Here is a 20,421-nt window from a genome sequence, read left to right on the forward strand (position 1 = left end):
GCTCAAGAAGGAGCAAATGAGAAGTGAGAGTTATTGTGTAACTATAATTGCTGCAGACATGTTTTCTTGCTCATGCTAACAATGCCAAACGGAAGTGCCTTTCACATCTTGGCAACCAAGACAAGGAATGAAGGGGCATATGTACAAGGGAATAACTGTGATTAATCGGTTTATCCTCGGTGCACACATGAAATTATGAATTATAAGTCTATTTAGACGTTGAGAAAGATACAGATCCCACCGATGGGACTTTGCCAGCATTAACTGTGATAATATGAATTTGATGTCTGTCTTTTTAATTGTGCACCATTACCGATCGTCGCCTATTTCACTATATTTTCGGTATAGTGCTGTCAAAATGCTTTTTTATCCTCTTTCTACTTCTAAAAAAAACTTTTATATGATGACAAATCATTTTTTAATTGTAACAGAAAGTGTTTTAGTCATTGTTAATGTTAACGTACTCATATTATTAATAATGGAACGCTCATTTTTTATTTTGCTTTTATGAGTTTTTGCTCGAATAAAGCTAATTTGACTGACTGACTGACTGACTGACACAAGGGAATAACGCCATGCTGGGCCATTCCCGAAAATGCAAGGATGAGCCTTATTTACAAAGATAAAGCACATCCCTGCATTTTCCGAGCGTTGGCTCTAAATTAAACTGCCTAGCGCCAACGCAGGCACCCTTGCACAATAGTGCAAGGGTGCCTACATTAAGGGAATGATTTTTTATGTGCAGGAAGGTGTGCCTTCCTGCACATAAACAGTCACAAATGGCAGTTTAAAATTTCTATGTGTGCTGCATTGTGCAGCACACATAGGAGTTGCAAATCGTCATTTTTTTAATGATTTTTTACGTGCAGGAAGGGATACCTTCCTGCACATAAACAATAATTCATGGCGGTTTTCTATGTGTGCCTCACAATGCAGCACACATAGAAACAGCAAAAACTAGGAGAAATAAAGCATTTCTCCTCGTTTTGCCATGTTAAGACCCGGATTTCCCTGGTCCTAATTTTGTCGCTACCTCCTATTTACTGCACCCTTGTAAATATGGGGCCGTGTGAAAATCAATGGGTGTTGCGGCAGAACGGCCACAGCAACACCTATTGCCCACCCCTTTCACACTAAGTATAGAGTGAAAGGGTGCCTTATTTACAATGCGGCATTAAGCCACGTCAAGTGGCTTATTGTAACGTGGCTTAATGCCTCCTGTAAATAAGGCGAACGCAAGCCCCTATCGCCACAGGAACGTCATTAAAAGTGACGTGCTTGTGGCTTCTAAATATGCGCCGAAGATTCCTTGCTCTGCCAAAAACTTTACATTCTTGTAACTACCTGAAGGTTTTCTTCTTTCTCATGATCTCAGATTTAAAGACAGATGTATTCCCTTTGTTTTACGAAGTCATGCGATCTTTATTGTAAATCTATGTGTTCAACTCTATACAGTTGTTCTTTGCATTTTCTTTGAAGAGTTTGCCTCAATATATGTTGCTAGCCAACTCAACAATATGATTCACGGATAAAAAAAAATCTTTTATTAATAAACCCTTTCAGACTTCAACTGGCATGTGCACAGATTTTCTTTAACAGCACCCTTGCTGCTTCTCTTGTTGCAGGAGAATGGATATGGTGAAAAACGTAGATGGTAGGAAGAAATGGGAAATTGAGAAGCGGAGAGAAGAGTCCTGATGAGGAAGCTTTGAATCCCTGTTGTTTCTCTCCTTGCAGATTCTCCCTGGCCAATTCCAGGACTTTGATTGCTAGGTCTTTCTAGCTGTACCTTCCTGACTGAAAATTGAGACATTGGAATTTGATGTGCTATATCACTCTGGTAGTGATTATAAATAAAACTATCCTTTTTCAGCAAAAGCCTCTAGATGTGGTCATTACAGAGGGGCAGTAGGCAGTGACCCCTCTTTAGGGAGTATATATAAATATATAAAGCCCTGTACCCCACAACTATAGATCCTCTGCCACCATCTGGTAGTTGTTTCCAACCTGCTGATTGGGACACTACTCAGCCATCATACTAGAAGCACTACTTTGGGTAGACCCCTACATACATTCCAACGGAGACTAGGGCTATGTGGGGTGAAGAAAATACATCATGTAGAGTACTAGTCAAGGGGCTTGTGAAACGAGTCCTCTGAACAGGAAAACATGCTCGGTCATGCAGTATGATTCAACGAGGAGCAGAAAGAACATTGAGGTCATGGTAAGGACTTTCAACCCTACAGCCATCATGTGAAAATCCCACTGTGCTCAGGCTTCTATAGTCGTTCGCTCTCTGTGAAGTGACCCAGCAAAAATCCCATTCTGGTTGTAAAATTCATCAAGCACTTGCCGCCTCCTGCGTCACCATACCACATCCTACACAGCTACTATCGTCAGTTCCTGTCCTTTCTATAGCAAGCTCCTGCTGAGTCAGCAGCGAGGGGGCTGACATGTAGTAATAATGAAGCAAAAAATAGGATCAGAGAGAGAAGAGGTAGTTGCAGTGGTAGTTCCTTCTACTCCCCTCTTACTGTGAAGTTTCCTTTGCATTGCTATGATCTGGGCCTGTATTCTCAGCAGCTTGGGTTTAAGAGGCACTCAGTGTATGCAGCAATAACTTACCACACATTTTTATCTTCACCTCAGAATTCCCACTTTATATTTAATTGATCCCGGGCATTAGGCCTGTTATTCCAGGTGAGGGCGCGCCTGCAGGCTGATCCCTTGCCTTAGCAGTTTATGTCCTAGTGTCTGCTACATAACATTTATTAAGTCTTGTATCCTCTCTCGCTTTTTCTCTCTCATTTTATGTCTTTTAGGTCATCACAAACTAGATAAAGCCGCTGTCTGCCACATTGCCATATGCCCATCATGCCCCTGCTGGTCCACCCAGACCAATATAGGTTCATACCAGGCCGCAGCACCTTCAATAATATCAGATGCCTTTTTTGCGTGCTAGAGGAAACATCAGCGGAACACCGGTAATCGGCTGTCGCGCTATCTATCGATCTGGAAAAGGCATTTGATACCTACAAGCGTTTTTGACCAAACTGAATCTGGGAGGCGGCTGGTGTGGATGGATCAGTACAATGCAAGATTGGTCCCAGGAAATGAATATTCAACATAAACACAACATAAGGAACATGAAGACCATAATAAAATAAAATAGAACAGATACGTTGTATACTTTTAGTTCCAATGTTATTTATTCTCACTGAACACTATATTCGCTGTTGTATCAACGATTAAATCAAAAAGATAATGCCACAAATAAGTGCCCCACAGTTTGTAATGCCAGTTTTAGCAACAGCAATTTCTCACTGTGATATTGTTTTTCCAATCATGGCTATGCATTTGTGTACATTATTTTGAATTGTGTGGCTTAAGGATAAGCCTTTACTTAATGTAAAGGATTATGTGATGTATGAATATCCCAATCTTTTCCATTACCTCTTTAACCCTCACTTAATGCACACTACCTCTATTATCCCCCTCCCATTTCTTTTCCCCTTGTGGGCCACTTGTTTGGGGCATTGTCTTTTCGATTTAATCGTTGATACAAAAGCGAATGTAGTGTTCAGTTTGATTAAATAACATTGGACCTCAAAGTATACAACGTATCTGTTCTATTTTATTTTATTATGGTCTTCATGTTCCTTATGTTGTGTTTATGTTGAATATTCTTTTACTGGGACCAATCTTGCATTGTACTGCCTCATACCCAGGTCCCAGTGACTTATTTTGGGTTTAACCGTTTTTATAACAACCTGGTCTGGATGGATAGCACTCTTATAAACCCTTCTGACTGCCAGGGTTTTCACCGGTAAGACAGTGTCAGAAACTTACAAAATCAGCAGGGGTACTCGACAGGGTTGCTCACTATCACCAATGCTTTTTGCGCCGGCAACATGCAGATGACATGATATTGTATCTCAGAGATGGCCGGTCGGACTTGGCAACTGTGCTGCCATTACTTGAGGAACTGGGGAGGGTCTCAGGATTTCACACAAATTGGTATGAGACTACTGCATTTCCGCTAGTCCCTCGCAGAGAGGAAGCACCTTAGATATTGAGTGAGAAGGGCATTTGTTAGTGTGGATACACCTTCCGCAATCTAAGCATCAGAATCTATCACAATGACGAAGACGTCAGTGAAGATCACTTGGGAGTGGAGCTGCACTCTTTAAAAGGTAGGATGGAATTCTAGAGGAAGTTCCCCCTGTGGGTGATGGCCCCGATAGCCTTGACTAAAATAAATATGCTGCCATAGCTGTTGTACTACTTTGCCAATATCCATGTATGCATATGACCTGGTTGGTTCCAGGACCCTGACAAACAGGCAGCAAGCACAGAGTTGTTGGTCCTGAAGGCATGGACAGAGAGCAGAGGATTAGGCGTACCAGATTTTCAAGCATACCATTTGTCTTTAGAGACTGCGATGGGCAGCTAAATCGCTGAAGGGATGGGCTTTGTCTGACCTAACAGCACTACAGAATGATACGGCGCCAACAAACCTGCTGCCCAAGTTGTTGGGAAGTAGCCGGGGAACGGGTGACTTACAGAGGCTGTTGCTTATCACTTTATGATCCCACTATCCCACTCAGAGAATTGCTGATCACTTGGTGAGGGACCTCAAAACTTATAGCAATAAGGTGGACTGAGCTGGATGACCTCATTATTTGGGACTGCTACAAAAAAAAGGGAAATTCCTAAAATAGCAGGAAGTGATGAACAGCCTGGGCCTCACAGTGGCGACTCCTCTGCAATGGCGGAGGAGCCTTGCCCCACTGCCTGGTGCAGTGCCAGCAAACGAAAAGCAAAACGATGCTCTAGCATCATTTTATTTTTTGCTTGCCAGCTTGTGCATGGAGGGGTAGAGCATGGGAGTGTGGAGGTGGAGTGCTTGTGCTCTCCCTAAGTGCTCATGTGTGTTTGGCTGGCCGTCTCAGGCCGACCCAAACACACATATGTACTTAGGTTTCTCCCGCCCGGCTGCATTTAGAAGCCGGGCTGAAGAAACCCCCACAGACTCCCTGGTCTGAGCAGTTTGTCTTTTCAGCCCGCTCAGATCAATCCTTGCGCTGCTCTGCAGCACAGGGATTGGCTCGGAGTCAGTCCCAGGAGCTGCTGGACCCAGGAGGAGGCCAGCAGGAGAGACGCGATCAGAGGGCGGCCGTCAGCGTCAGGTAAGTTTTTAAAATTATTATGAACCAGTTGTTGTACCCCGGGCTTGCTCTCCCACACCCACCCACGCTCCCCCTACCCTTTGTTAATGGCGACCGCCACTGCCACCACACTTTTTTTTTTTAGATATTGGGCCTGGTGCGAGAGCAGTGGGTGTCAGGGCAATCCGAGCTGCCCATGCATGAAGCTTTACAGCTGCTATTCGCTATTGGGTTCATGTTTCTACAAGACACTCCTACATATGTTTACACACCCCTTTCCATGCCTTGACAGCTTGATGGGAAACCCATCTTAGTAAACAACTTACGGATAAGCAATGGAGCAAGGTATTGGGAAGTGCATAGGTCTCTCGCAATGCAAGGCTCAAATATACATAATTCAATTACTTCCATGCAACCTACTTAACCCTTGGTGGCTAAAGTTCCCCACTACTGTTTATACCTGCCCCAGATGCGACCTGGCAAATGCCAATTTTATGCACATGGTATGGGCGTGTGTTGCAGTAGTGGAGTACTGGGTGGAGATTCTGGAGTGAATGGGTGGGGCGCTGGGACTGGTAATTCCACAAGTGCCTTAATTATGCTTTTTGGGACTCAAACAAGTGGCCATGAATCAGCGAGTGGGCTTAAATGTGGCGGTATCAATCGGACAACCCCCATCTCATACCTTTTTGCAAGATGACCCCCAAGTAGGTAAAATCATTGACTTGTTCTAATGGCAACCTGCCCAAAAGAATACCTCCTCTAAATGTTCTAAGCTGGTTAAAGGCCATAAACATCTCCAATCGCCGTATGGAACAAAACTTTTTAAAAAGGAGCAATGCATGCTGCAGACCACTAGGGATTTTTGAAATGATGAGCGTGTCATCAGCGAACATTAGAATGGGAATCTTTATACCCGCTAGGACCGGTGCATCAGTGTCACAAAGCATGTTATGATCTGTGGCAACAACTGATCTGATGTTGTAGTGCAGAGGCTGTCTAGTGTGACACCTGGCCCCCATGTCATATTGTCTACGCATCATCACACCTTACCAGGTGCGGTGCCAGCAGCCAGTAACCAGTGTCACTGAGCACCCAGCTCAGCTGCCGTAGAGCTGTGAAAGTGTGCATGTGTCTCCTGTTATGCTGGCGCCATGCACACTACAGGTTGCAGGTCAAAGAAAATGGGTAAGGTTTCTGGCAGCGTCAGTAGGTGTTCATTAAACCTCCAAATAACCCACAATTACGCCGAGAGTCATGTATCACAGCTTTTCAGCTATAAGAATGAAAGATTCTGGGCTTATTTACAAGCACCTTGCACCGCCGGTATGTCACGTTTTCCCATATTAAAAGTGACGCACCGATGGCACAGGGAGCTTGAAAATAAGCCCCTCTATCTTTTCAGCCCTTTAAAAATTGGAGCCGGGGGCCGTCATAAGTAGTATGTGTAGGGCCCCAGTAGGGCTTTTATGCAAATTTTCACCTGCAACGTTTCCAGGTGTTTCGCCACACTTGACACCTTGTAGAGTTGCAGAAGCCCTGTACCTCCTGTCCCTTTCCCTGCTTCTCCTAAACTGCAAGTCTTACAACCTGTATCTCATTCATACACCTCTTACTACCTCTCACAACGTGCAGCAGTGCTTTATGGTAAGTAGCACGGTACTCTAGAACCCAAGGTTAGTGGGTAATTGTGAGAGACTGGCCTGGTATTGTACACTTATGTAAGTGGACACCGTGCACCAGTCCAGACAACCCTTAGAGTGATTTAAGAGGTCTTAGACAACCTTAGAAAGCTCTCTAAATAGGGGGCGTGGCTTACGCGCCATCGTGAGATGACGGACCTCCCGTGAGCTCCGGAGAGTTGCGGGCTCCCGATGGATTTCTAGCCTCTTCTCCTTCATTTCGAGGCCGGAATTTTACGTTCTCCCTCAGCGGAACATGGTCCGCCTCGATTGTGTGCAGTCCCGGAGTTTTTGAAGACGTTTCCGGGGTCCTACGAGCTTTTACTCCCAGTGGCTGCATCTGGACGCGGGCGGCTGCCATTTTGTGCCGCTGAGCCCGCGTCCCCTCACAGAAGTTCGTGATACCTCCGGTTGTTCTCCTGGGACATTACTAGCTTCACGCTACCCATAATTCGCCGACACCATCAAGGTATGGCATAATTGCGCTACTAGCTGCCCTTTACATGGCTTACTCTTCCACCTATTACAACTATTATGCCTCTGTAAAAAAACGGCCGCCATTTTATAATTTTGGCGCGAAGGTGTGCTTTATGTCTCCTTTTTTCTGGTAACGTGATATGGTGCTTCATTGCTGGCTCATCCATCTAGCAACTTTAATGAACGCTTTGCTGCCATGCTGTTCTTGTTGCTCTTTGTGGATCTCCTCACCCTAACGTATTGTGGAGTCTGAGCGACCTACTCTCTTCTGCTGTACTTGAACGGGTTGTGCCCCTTGTTTCCGCAGTGATTTTTGAGCAAGTATTTTGCGGTATTCCTTTTCACTTTTTGCTCACTCTTTCTTTGCTGGGTGGCGTTTTGTGATATTTCTTCGCAGCCAACGTCTTTTTCCAGCTTCCCTGGTGTGCCCCTCTGCTGTTATAATGGCGCATGACACAGGCAGCATAAAGTCATCGAACACCGGAACCAAGCCTAAACGCCTTAAAAATGACCCTCCTTCTCCGATTCACACCTCCCAGAACCCTATCTTGGACTCCATCTTAAAGGAGGTTTGGGGTCTCCAACCCTTCATGTCTGCCACCAATGAGAAGCTCAAGCAGATTGAGGAGAGATGGGTCGTTATGGAAGGCAAGGTTTTGAGTTTAGAGCAACGTGTCAGTGATATTCAAGATGTCTCTACTAAGATACCCCTGCTGGAAAAGGAAATTCAACAGCTCAAGCTACATACAGAGGACCTTGAAAAACGCAATCGTAGGAACAATCTACGTATTTATAGGGTTCCGGAGAATCTTGAGGGGTCTGACATGGTGTCTTTTATTCGTAAACTCCTACATGAACTTTTAGATCTTCAGAGGTTGATATGTAACAATCTAGGCAATCATAAAAAACAGATCCACTCTCAGTAATAATAGAATCAAGGAAATTAAGCTACAACAAAATAAAGTTACAGTATTTTATTAATGATTAGACATGAAATCATATTTCAAGACCTTTAAAATTCATATTAAAAAATCAACAATTGGAAAGGTAACATAATAATGAAAACATTTCACATATTAAAACATTCTTATTGTTGAACAAAAAGTAAAAGGGAAATAAGTGGCAGGTTGGTACTCTACGCGCGTTTCGGCGACCAGCGCCTTCTTCTGGAGCAGCCACAGATAATTCTACAAAATAAAATTAATACACAAGACAAAGAATTACCGACAATACTAGATAAAAAATCTTGAAAAACAATTTTTACAATTTCTTTTGTAGCCTAAAACCTTGTCAGTTTACTGGACGTATAACATGTCATAGTACAATCATATTCACATTTTCATTTCCTTGCGACACTGACCATTATCGTTTATCTCCAAAGGTGCAATAACCCAGGAGTAATCGAGAGGGATACCAAATTGGGAGAGGGGGCCACAATTTTGTGGTTGAAGGAAATTACGGAGCAGGTGCTTCCAATGGGCTCAATCTATTTTTGCTGCTTACAACTAAAAATTGTTAGTTTTGAGGCACTTACATGATCAAGATATATTTTGGTGTGTAGATCAATAGGTTGGGATAAAATAGAAACAGCGTTGATGTCCTTTATTTGTACTGAAAATTACAAAAAGTAGAATAAGTAAGCCTTATAGATGTAAGGATCAAATTACAGAAATCTTATTGTTTTACATGGCTGTTATTAATTTATACCTAGGATGTCCAAGTGATTTTGCAATTTCTGTCTTTGTAGATAGATATTATCTGTTCACCGATGTGAATTTTTCTGTTGCAATAGATAGGAATAATTATTAAAATTTCATAGTATATAAAGGTCTTATGAGTTGCGCAATTATAGATATATGGTGGGTTCAGGAAACAGTTGTATTATATTTAATTCTTTGTTCACCTGTAGCAAATTATTCTAAAGAAATAATTTAACAATTTACCTGATAAAGTAAAAAGATTTTGAGGTTACTCCCGCCGTCCGGAACCTTTAGATTATTTAGGTCAGTTAAGGATGTCTTGACCCAGCTTGAAAACGATAAAAATCCACCTGATATGGGGATCTTACTTAAAGGAGACTTTCCTTTGCACTAAAATCAAAAATCATTTATAATGTTTTATATTAGGAAATGGGATATTTATACCTTAGTCTTTATTAGTTACAAGCACGTAAATAGAATTAGAATATCCAGATAATTCAATATTTTTACCTTATACTTTGGTTATGGCACAGATATAGTTGTGGCAAAGATGTAGTTAAAATAACTCCCTGTCTGGAAAAAAGAGGAGGAAAAGAAGGGGGGTGTAACTGCTCTGTAAGTTTTTTTAAAAACAAGCAAAAAAAAAAAAAAGGAAGATAGAAGGAGACTGCAACCATTGCATCCGCTCATCAAACACTCACCCAAAAAGGTATAACAGGGCTCCAGACTTCCGGCGGCGGGACTGCGGGTTATCACGTTCTACGCGGTGATGGAGATGTTCAAGAATGCCCGGAGTTGTCTTTAAATAGTGTGTGGGGCAGGTGAAATTACGATCAGGTGAGGGAATTGCTGAAAGCAAGGGAGGAGGACTAGATCTTCCCTGAAGGTAGAGAGCGGACTAGTCAGAAACCGGAAAAGGTGGATTAGTACTTCCTGTTAGAATAGAGAAACGGACTGATCAAGAAAAATAAAAATAAAAAGGGGACTCGGACCCTAGTGGGAACAATATGATATGTTTCCCAATAGATACGGTTTATAGGAGGTCATATTACAAATTTGAAATGTAATTCGATTGAAGGAATACATACTGTTTTTCGAAGGTCATATTCCAAATTTGATAATATATTTTCGATTTAAGGAAGTGATGTAATGGTACTTCCTGTCAGTATAGATAAGAATATTTTTAAAGTTCAGAAAGAAAAGAGAGACTTTGCCAAAAGAGAAAACAACATAGTGTTATTCTTCAGGGGTATAGTGTTTGTTAATGTATTTCTTAGTTAAGTAAAAATGGAACTAATAAAGGTTGATAAAAATCAAAATCGGGAATTACAATCAAAAATAAATTGTGAAATTTATCGATTATAAAGATGGATAAAGTCAGCTGTTGAAAAAATATTTTTTTTTTCCCCCAAACTACCTATAAACTCAAATAAAATAAAATAAAATAAAAAGGGGGGGTCCCTATTTAATTCCACATGATAAGGGAAAGGCTGTGGCGCCTTGGGGATCCCGCAGATGTTTGGATTCCTAAGTGGTATTATGGGGCCAGTATAAGCAGGCATTAGTGGTAAACTAGCAATGTATTACCACTAGATGAAAAAGAGACTGTGTCATCTATGATATCACAGATATTTTGCCTAAATAGATATTTTTTCTGAGCCAGTCTGAATGAGACTTAAAATACCTATAAATTCTGAAAAGTGAGGTACCAATGATTCAGTAAAGGGGACAGGTGACATGTGACTCGATATTTTAACATATAGCGTGCTCCCATGGAATTTCGCTATTCATTCCTCTCCGGAAGGTGTCAAAGACAAAAATCCAAAACACCTCCCTTTTCTTTCTGATGGCTGATCCTCCTTGGGTGTCTGGGGTATGAATTTGTTCGAGAATACGCCATGTAAACTCTTCTGCTTTATGGCCTTTGTCTAAGAAATGTTTGACCATTGGGGCAGCAATTTTCTTTGTCCGAATGGCTGAACGATGTTCATTGAGGCGTATTTGAATCATACGCGAAGTTTCGCCTATATACCCTAAGAGACAGGGACATTGTATAAAGTAGATAACGTTCGACGATCTACAGTTACACATTGCTTTAGCTAGGGTTTTGTGTCCATTATGAATAAATTCCTCTCCTCTCAAGATATTAGTGCAGGAGGAGCAGGAGGAGCAGGAGGAGCAAGGAAAGTTTCCTTTAATGGGATTATTTGTTATAATTGACCTTTGAGTAAAGGTGCCTTCAGTTGAATTTTTGAAACGTGAATGGACAATGTGTTCTTTTATATTTTTATTTCTTTTATAGGCAAATAAAGGTTTTGCCAATTTTTGTTCAGTGGAGCAGTTGCTATTTAAGATGTGCCAGTTAGAATTAATAACTCTTTTGATTTTTGCATCTATTGTAGAATGTTTAGTGATACAAACCACCTGTTCGTTTGATTTGAGGGTTTTCGTTTGAAGTAGACAGTCTCGGTCATAGTAACGGGCGCGTTTATATGAATGTCTTACAAGTCGGTGGGGATATCCTCTATCAATAAATTTGCTTCTCATAATGAGGGCTTGTCGATCGAAGTCAGCTAAATTGCTGCAGTTGCGTCTAACTCGCAAGAATTGCGAGAAAGGGATGCTGTCCTTTTGCGACCTCGGGTGAAAGCTGCTGTAGTGGAGCAGGGTGTTCCTCGCCGTAGGCTTAACATGCAGGTCAACCTTCAAAATACCATCTGCGTTCATAATTTCTATATCTAAGAATTCTATTTTATCACAACTGATGTTTGAGGTGAAATGCAGATTGGGGTCGGCTGCATTAATCCATAACAGAAACTCCTCCAAAGTCTCCCTCCCATCAGTCCAGACAAAGAAAATGTCATCTATGTATCTGGACCAATGGGAGACAGACTCGAAGAAGGGGGCTATCTCATTCTGGACATATCTCTTCTCGAACGCCACCATAAATATATTGGCAATTGAAGGAGCTACCGAAGCACCCATACTTACACCTTTGATCTGGCGGTAAGTATTGGATCCAAACTCAAAGATGTTTTCTGTTAGTACCATTTCTAAGCAGTCCAAAAGGAATGCTTTTGGACAAGGGATATTATGTTGGTCAATGAACCATGCAGTAGTTCTCAGTGCTTCTGTAATTGGGATGTTACTGTAGAGAGATTCTACATCCATGGTAACCAGTAGGTCATGGGTGGAATTGAAGGCTAATCCCTCTGTCTTTTTTTTTTTCACAACAAGTTTATTGACAAAGATGAGCATATGTAATAAGATGGACCCCCACAATCGGGAAGGCACCATCAGACATTCCGATACAATCAAGTAAATAGAATTGAGTATTCAGTCAAAAATCATTGCAGTACAAGGTCATAAGAAACGATCATCTCTGTTTTTAACACTAAATTATCCACTCATCCCCAACTCCCGGATCCCTCCCCTGGATCCCACCCTAACCCTATGCATGTGTGCATGGACGGTGTCGATGAAAATTCTCAAAGTGGTAAGTGTGTGTGTGGGGGGGGGGAACGGGGCCGTCCGGCCACAGGGAGTTAAAGATCCTCTTCTGGTTCCACTGGGGGGTCCAGCAACAGGTCCCTGTAGTCCGCCCATCTCTTCCATACCTTAAAGTGCTTACGGGGGCACCCTCGGGCCTCAAAGATCGGTCGTTCCAGACCCATGCAGAAGTCCAAGCCAGCCTTCCACGCACACAGGGGGGGGGGTCTCACATCCTTCCATACTCGGGCTAGGTCTCTTTTGGCCACCACCAGCCCCAGGAGGAGCAGGTGTCTCTTGTACACATTGCCACCAACCCCCTCTAGAATATGTAGCAGCCCCAGACGGTGGGTACGAGGGAGGGTCCATCCCAACACTTCCGACAAGCAGTCCCATACACCTCTCCAGAAGCCAACCAATCTAGGACACGACCACAACGTGTGGATCAACGTACCCCTCTCCAGCCCGCATCTCAGACAGTCCGGGGACTCTATCAGTCCCGCCTTCCACAAACGCTCGCGGGTATAGTAGGCTCTGTGCAGGATTTTGAATTGGATTAAACGGAATCGGACGGCAATGGCCGCACCCCTCGGGGATTCCAAGGCCTCACGCCAATCATCCTCATCCAGCCGACCCACGTCCACCTCCCAGGCCGCCTTCAGTGGAAGGAGGGTGGAGGAACAATGGATGACCATTGTCTGGTAAATGCGTGAAACTTTTTTGTCTCCCAGATCGCCCATGAATACCTTAGCTTCAATCGGGCTGAAGTCAGGAAGGGAGTCAATGCCGGTGAGACTGGGCAGCAGCGCATGCCGGAATTGCAAATATCGAAAAAATTGAGATTGGGGCATGTCAAACTCGGCGCTAAGGGCCTGAAAGGATTTGAGGGCTGTGCCAGACATCACTTGGCCTAATTGTGAAATACCAATTGCGTCCCAGCCATCAAAACCTGATAGTTTAGACAGTTCCGGTAACAAGCCGTTACGCCACAAGGGCGTCTCCGCGGTCAGTCTGCCCCACCAGCCCATGCGTCGCAGGGCCTGCCGCCACACCGCAAAGACAAGTTGTGTAACCCTCGGTAGAGAACGACGCAACCGGGGTGAATAGAGGATGGTGTGGAGCGAGTTGTCGCCCATCAAGGCACGTTCCAGGGCGTAGGCCGGGTCTTCGCCATTGCTATACCACCAGTCGTTTAGGATGAGGAGGTGTGCGGCTTGATAGTAGGACTGCAGATCCGACGTGGCCAAGCCCCCACCGTAGGTGGACAAAAAGCACGTACGTAGCGCAACCCTGGCGGCCCCTCCGGCCCACAGGAAGCGGCCCAGCAGAGAATTGACCTGTCGAAACCACTGAGGTGGGACGGGATATGGGTGGTTCTGCAGCTGATACAAGAGGCGTGGTAGCGCCACCATCTTAAAAATGGCAGAGCGGCCAAAGATGGACAGGGGCATCCGAGACCAAGTTTTAACGTCCGACTGTACCTTCTCCCAGACTGGTATGAGATTATGATCCCAAGCAGTGGCCGCCGAGGCCGATAGAAATACGCCGAGATATTTCAGCCCGGTCGTAGCCACCCGCAGCCCTGAGGCCCAGGGGTCCGCCAAGGCGCCCCCTCCGAGCACCCACAACGTGGATTTATGAAGGTTCAGATAGAGGCCCGAGGCCTCCCCAAATTGTTGCATCACCTCCAGGACACGCGGGCCCGAGCGCTGCAAGTTGGTAAGAAAAAAGAGGACGTCATCCGCATACAGGGCTATTTTGTCAGACAGAGCGGCAGTCCATTGAAAGCCCTGTATCAGCGCATCCTGGCGCACTCTGGCAGCTAGGGGCTCCATGGCCAGTGCGAACAGGTAGGGGGAAAGAGGGCAACCCTGTCTGGTCCCGCGGCCAATATGGAACGATTCGGACACAGCCCCGGCGACCCGCACCGAGGCCGTGATGTCGGTGTAGAGGAGCCGGACGTATGACAGAAAGACCGGGCCCAAGTTAAGGCCGCGCAGCAAGGCAAACAGGTACGACCAGCTGACAGAGTCAAAGGCCTTGTTAATGTCGGCCAGCAACAGCGCCGCCCGGTCCCCCAGAGTCTCAGCCGCATCAATCGCCGCCTGAGCGCGACGGATGTTATGTCGCGTCGCCCTGTGTGGCATGAAACCTGCCTGATCAGGATGGACCAGGTCGGCGATAAGAGGAGCTAGGCGGTTCGCCAGGGCCTTGGCCAAAATCTTGGCCTCCACATTAATCAAAGAGATGGGCCTATATGAGTCATGACTGTCTGGGGGTCTGCCCGGCTTCAGGAAGACCACTATTTCGGCATGCCGCCAATCTGGGGGCAACACCCCTCCGGTACGCGCCGCTTCCAGCGCCCGGCGATAATAAGATCCAAGCTGAACATGGAATTTCTTGAAAAATTCGCTAGGATAGCCATTTGGGCCGGGGGCCTTGCCAGTGTTAAGTTGCCCTAAAGCATCTCCCAACTCCTCAGCTGTGAGGGGAGCATCCAGGGCCGTCTTAGTCTCATCAGATATCGGCACGGGCGGCAGCTCCTCAAGGAATCGGGCCAAGTCGCCATCCGACAACCGGTCACGCGGGGCATACTGGGTGGAGTAGTACACGGCAAAACTCGTAGCCAATTCATGTGGATCGGTTATAACCTCCCCACCATCATTCGTGAGACCTGGCAGTAGGAGGGGTTGAAAGTGTTGTTGGCACAATCTATGCAGCATGGAGCAGGACTTGTCCCCCCATTGATATATCCTACTTCTGGTGGCCAGCCACGCCTGCTTGGCCTCATCCATCAGGAGGGACCCGTAGGTTTGCTGTGCTTGTAGCAGCAGGCGTAGCCCGATGGCATCACCACCCTCACGACTGTTTCGCTCCAGAGCCGTTACCCGTACAGCCGCCTCTGCAACCTGCTCTCGACGCTTCCGACGGGCCGCCGAGCACCATGCAATATCTGCTCCCCGTATGGTAGGCTTCATGGCCTCCCACACCATCCCCACATCAGCGCCCTCCACTAGATTTTCCCGCCAGAAATGGTCAATCGTTTCACGTAAATGATTAGCATATGGCGGCTGAAGGAGATGCCACGAGGACATCCTCCATCGAAACGGCTGTCTTTTCCGAAGGAGTTCCAGGCCAATCGAGACAGGGGAATGGTCGGACAGGCCCCTCGGTAAGATGTCTGCGCCCTTCACCCTGCTCAAATAGTCCCGGGGCACAAACACACAGTCGAGCCTCGAAAAGGAGCCATGTACAGCCGAGACATAAGTATAGTCCCGGGCCGTGGGGTGCATATGTCGCCACACATCAACCCAGCCCAACCCCTCACTCATTGCACACAGTCTGGAGGGCGAAGGGGAGGGGGGCGGGAGCTCAGATCCCCCCAGACGCCTCTGGCGATCCACGTTTACATTCAGCACATCATTCCAATCTCCCCCAATCACTGCTAAGGGTCCCGAGATGTCCTCCCATACAGCAAACAGTCTCTCGGCTAAGGCCCACTGGAGTGGGGGGGGGGCGTAAACACTGCCAAACACCACCGACTCCGCACCCACCTTGCCCTTAATAAACAGGTAACGACCCTGAGGATCTACCCACTGCTTCTCGTGGATATAAGCCACCCTGCGGTGAAGCAATATGGCGACTCCCCTGGACCCCCTGGAGAACCCGGCATGGAAGACCTGTTGATATCCAAATCTCTGTAGGCCCAGAGCCTTTGTACCCATCATGTGTGTTTCTTGAAGTAAAAGGACATCTGCAGCTTCATTCTTCCCCCAGCGTAACACAGCCCCACGTTTAATTTTATCCAAAAGCCCCCTGACATTCCACGTAATCACTCGTATAGTATCTACAGGAAGTCTACGAACCGGTTCAGCCATGGTCCAGTAAGATCCAACACCCGAGCCCTCCACTCCCGCGCCACCCACCACACATCATTTGGAACATCGTAGCAACCCACACATGCATAGCCCTGTCAACCCCAAGGACAACGGTCCCCAACCCCACGATCCCGCAACCCCAAACAGTCCCCGTCCCCAACTCAGCGGCCCTAACCCCGACCGCCCTCATCCCGCCACCCCCAACCCTATACCTCAAAGAACCTTGAAGTACCTGTCGCGGCATGGGTGGTCCCGAGACCAGAACATAGGGCCCGGGCCCACCCATACCAATGGATCCCAACATTCCCAACCGGAACAAGAAGCTTACTCCCCCTCCCACAGAGTCTCTCTCTCTAGAGGGAGAGTGGTAGCCACCATCACGTAGTCCCCGACCCCCCACCCCACAGCCCCATTCTCAATTAGTGGACAGACAAAGTACTGCCCCACGGCGGCAACAGTGCCGGGCAGTCATCAAGGCCCAGACGACTCGAAGAGTCCAATCAGAAGTCACAGCCGTGACAGTAGAGATGGAAAGGCAGGGCCTCGGAATGTTTTAGTGGTCTGTCCCAGATTGTTCGGAGTCTTCGGTCCTGCCACTGGTCTGTGTGCCATCAACCGAGGCCGCACGTCTGCGCGATTTGGATCGCTTGGTTCGGCCCCTTCTCCTCGACGTCCGGTCTTGCTGAGCCCGTGGTGAGCCCTCTGGAGAGCCTGGATTGAGCCCCGGTTGCGAGTTAGGCCTAACCCGCACCGTTTCATCCGTCCATTTGAAGAGGTCTTCCGGCGTATCAAAAAACAATGTCCGCGATTGAAAAATCACCCTCAGGCGTGCCGGATACAACAGGGAATATTGGAGCTTAAGACCCCTCAATTTCGCCTTGGCGGCCATGAAGGAATGACGCTGCTGTTGCACCATTTTGGTATAGTCAGGGAAAATCATTATCTTATGATTTTCATAGAGGAGGGCGTCCCTGATTCTAGCTTCTTTCAACACAGCATCTCTGTCATGGTAATTTAGTAGTCTGGCGATCACCGCCCTAGGCCGCTCGCCCTCAGGTGGCCTTTGCGTCAGGGCGCGATGAGCTCTCTCGATGACGAAGCAAGTGGACAGCGTCCCTGGGGGCATCCACGATTCCAGCCACTGTGTGAGGAAGAGCTCCATGTTGCCCTTCTCACAGCGCTCCGGAAAGCCAACAAAGCGGAGGTTGTTGCGGCGCGCCCGCCCTTCGGCATCTTCCACCCGGAGCGCCGTGATTCGCTGCGCTGATTCCATCGCCGCCATTCTCTTTTTAAGGGTAGTTACATCTTCCTCCACCACTGTTACCCTGGATTCGGTTTCTGTGATGCGCGCCACTGCGTTCCTCAGGTCTTGGCGTAATAGGGTGACATCTGCGCCCACTGCCCCGATCTTGGCGTCTAGCATGTCCCTCGAGTGAGTTATGGCCGCCATAAGGGCTGCATTGTCTGGCCCCCCTCCAGGCGGAGCACCCCCGGATGAGCCAGCGCCCCCACTGGGCCCGGTGAATTTGTCGATAGTCACTTGCTTGGCGGGGCCACCACCTCCCCTGGTCATGGCTGCGGAGGGCCAAAAAGCAAAAAGCAAAAGGAAAACTCACGATGGAAGGAGGCGCATTGCCACGACCGCTCCCGCCAAGGTCTATGGCGGGCAAGGGAGGACAACGTCCGGCCCCGGGGCAGGTCTCGGCGGATCCGTCTCAAAGCGGCCCAATGACTCGGTCAGGACGCGGCCGGCGCCAGTGATCGCCAAGGAGCAGGGTCGCCTCCGAGCCGCAGCCCCCCCCAGAAGGGTGGACAATTATGGAGGGCAAGGGAGGACAGTGTCCGGCCCCGAGGCAGGTCCCGGTTGGTCTGTCTCAAGGCAACCCAACGACCCGGTCAGGACGCGGCCGGTCCCAGCGTCCGCCAAGGAGCAGGGTCACCTCTGAGCAGCAGCCCCCCCCAGAAGGGTGGATAGTTATTGTGTACGTCGCACCAGAGCGCTGGCGTCTCCCTCGGCCTGGGGGGGGGGGGGGGGGCACTACTCACGGCTGCTGCTAGCTTCTCCACTGTCTGCCCATGTCGAGGGTCAAGCACCGCCGTCCCGGAGTATCAGGGCGCCCGACCTCCGCCTCGTCTGCAGGACCCGGCCAGTACTGGGCCGCGAAAATCGGGCCCCCGGCTGCGCCTGGGCCACCAGGCCTCTCCAGCTGATCTCGGTCGACCGCTGCCCCGGCTCCTCCTCCGTGTAGGTCTGGGCCTCGGCAGAGGGAGCACAGAGACTCTCCCGCGTTCCCAGCCCCTCGGGTCTCCGGGCGTCGCGGCCGTCACCAGGCCCGGCGATGCACCTCTCCCCGGCCGGGGAGCGCCAAAATCGAGGTCCCGGCTGCACCTCCGCCCACCAGGCCGCACCTCGCACCTCGGGGCTCCGTCCCGTTCCGGGACGCCGGACCTCCGCTGGGCACACCGGAGGAGTCCAGGTGTTCTCGGCAATCACCGCCCTGTTGTGGCTGTGGGTTCTGGGGTCGGGGACCAGGATATCAGGAAGGATTAATGGCGGGCCGGCGGGAGCTCTAACAAGCTGCGACCGCCATCTCCGCTAGCGTAGCCACGCCCCAATCCCTCTGTCTTTTTGATCATATCGCCTGTGTCTCGCACATATGATTCAATTCTTGGTATAAATGGGCGTAGATAGTTATCTACGTATTTTGACAAAGGTTCTGTAGCAGTGCCTATGGTTGAAACTATTGGGCGGTAAGGAGGGTCATTAAGATTCTTATGGATTTTAGGAAGTCCATAGATGCATGCAATTTTGCCTGAGTTAAAATTAAGAAATTCAAATTCCTTTGTGTTTATTATCCCATCTTCTAGTGCTTTATTGGTCATAGACGTAATTTTTTTTAGATAGATTTAGTGTGGAGTATGTATGGACGGGACAATAAAATTCTCTATCACTCAACATTTTCAGCATATTTAGTTCATATAAGTTAGTATCCAGAATAACAATTCCTCCTCCTTTGTCACAATTTTTGATCGTAAGGTCTTTATTAGAGGCAATAGTTAGCAGGGATTGATGTTCCTCTTTATTTAAATTATATATAGGTTTAGGGATGAATTTCAGTGCTTGGTCTAGCTTTTTTAATACCACTAATTCGAAAGTCGCGACCTCTGGTCCTAGTTGCTCTAATGAAGGACTAAAGTTTAGTTGTAAGCAGCAAAAATAGATTGAGCCCATTGGAAGCACCTGCTCCGTAATTTCCTTCAACCACAAAATTGTGGCCCCCTCTCCCAATTTGGTATCCCTCTCGATTACTCCTGGGTTATTGCACCTTTGGAGATAAACGATAATGGTCAGTGTCGCAAGGAAATGAAAATGTGAATATGATTGTACTATGACATGTTATACGTCCAGTAAACTGACAAGGTTTTAGGCTACAAAAGAAATTGTAAAAATAGTTTTTCAAGATTTTTTATCTAGTATTGTCGGTAATTCTTTGTCTTGTGTATTAATTTTATTTTGTAGAATTATCTGTGGCTGCTCCAGAAGAAGGCGCTGGTCGCCGAAACGCGCGTAGAGTACCAACCTGCCACTTATTTCCCTTTTACTTTTTGTTCAACAATAAGAATGTTTTAATATGTGAAATGTTTTCATTATTATGTTACCTTTCCAATTGTTGATTTTTTAATATGAATTTTAAAGGTCTTGAAATATGATTTCATGTCTAATCATTAATAAAATACTGTAACTTTATTTTGTTGTAGCTTAATTTCCTTGATTCTATTATTACTGAGAGTGGATCTGTTTTTTATGATTGCCTAGATTGTTACATATCAACCTTTGTTTATCCCTGGTCTAGGAATCTGATTCTTACTGTATACAGGGGGTCCTTGTTACATATACACTAACTTTTAGATCTTCAACCAGCTTCTCATCCCCTTAATATCCAGAGGGCTCATCGTCTCGGACGTCTTACTTCCAATTCATCTAAACCTCGTGGTATTATCCTTCTTTTCCTCGAGTTTGCTGAGT

Source organism: Lissotriton helveticus, chromosome 3_1, assembly GCF_964261635.1.
Source record: "Lissotriton helveticus chromosome 3_1, aLisHel1.1, whole genome shotgun sequence".
NCBI classification, from domain to species: domain Eukaryota; kingdom Metazoa; phylum Chordata; class Amphibia; order Caudata; family Salamandridae; genus Lissotriton; species Lissotriton helveticus.